Consider the following 1,337-nt stretch of genomic DNA (forward strand, 5'->3'; position numbering starts at 1 on the left):
CTCGGGCGCAGTACCTTTGTTCCGGCCAGCAGCGCGGCTAATATATTAGTCACCTGTAGAGCTCCGGCCGCCAACAGGATGTGATCCAGTCCAACCCGTCACAAAAACAAACAAGACCGGGCAACTGGCGGGCTCCATCGCGATCTGCGCCGGCGGCCTATCTACTGAGCGTGTTCAGCCACTGCTTATTAACTACGGCGGAAATACAAGTGAGCGTCTTATACCATTCACTGCTCCTTGTCGTGTGGTTGCTCGAGAAGCAGTCCAGAAGCGGACTGCTAGATTTGTTACCAGTATGTTCGAACAGCACCGCAAGTTTCGTCGAGATGCTTCGAGAAAAATGGGGATACCTGGAGAGAAAACGACGCTCTTTTCGAGGAACTCTACTGAGTAAATTTAGAGAAACGGAATTTGAAGCTGACTGCAGAATGATTGTACTGCCGCCAACTCACATTTCGCGTAAGGGCCACGAAGATAAGATACGAGAAATTAGGGCTCATACGGAGGCATAAAGACGGTCGTTTTTCCCTCGTTCCATTTTCATGTGGAACAGGGTAAGAAATGACTAGTAATGGTACAGGGTAGCCTCCGTTAAGCACCGTGCAGTGGCTTGCCGAGTACGTATGAAGACGTAGAAGCTTCATAGTTATACAGACCACGTCGTCTACAGGCCACAAGTGGCCCATCGGCACCATCCGACTGCCGTGTCATCCTCAGAGAAGGATGCGGATAGGAGGGGCGTGGGGTCAGCACACCGCTCTCCCGGTCGTAATGATGGTATTCTTGACCGAAGTCGCTACTATTCGGTCGAGTAGCTCCTCATTTGGCATCACGAGGCTGAGTGCACCCCGAAAAATGGCAACAGCGCAAGGCGGCCTGGATGGTCACCCATCCAAGTGCCGACCACGCCCGACAGCGCTTTACTTCGGTGATCTCACGGGAACCGGTGTATCCACTGCGGCAAGGCCGTAGCCATAGTTATGCAGACATACTTCTAAAAATCTGTCCACATGAACAAGAGATTCTGGAATTAATTTTTCATTTTGCAGCGGAGTGTGCGCATTTTAAAGTTACCAGGGAATTTTAGAACAGTGTACACTCCATTGCAGAGTGGAAGATCATTCTCGAAAGCCTAGGCTTTGGCTAAGCTATTTCTTCATAGTTTCTTTTCTTCCAGTACAATTAGTCCAGCAGGTAAGTACAGGAAATCCTGTGAAATTCTTTCTTTTATTGACATTTGAGTATTCTCGGTACAGCCATCCTCGTAAATAAATCATCATTACGTACTGTGGAGTTAAAACTGAGCAATCAGCATACCCTTATGTATGTCAGAAACA

The 1,337-nt window shown here is 48.6% G+C and overlaps 1 pseudogene; it reads right to left on the minus strand.

Annotated features, from left to right (window-relative positions):
* Window positions 1-856: 856 nt before the first annotated feature.
* On the minus strand, window positions 857-974 carry LOC124620602 (annotated as a pseudogene).
* Window positions 975-1,337: the final 363 nt, after the last annotated feature.

The sequence above is a fragment of the Schistocerca americana genome, chromosome 6 (assembly GCF_021461395.2).
Source record: "Schistocerca americana isolate TAMUIC-IGC-003095 chromosome 6, iqSchAmer2.1, whole genome shotgun sequence".
Classification (NCBI taxonomy): domain Eukaryota; kingdom Metazoa; phylum Arthropoda; class Insecta; order Orthoptera; family Acrididae; genus Schistocerca; species Schistocerca americana.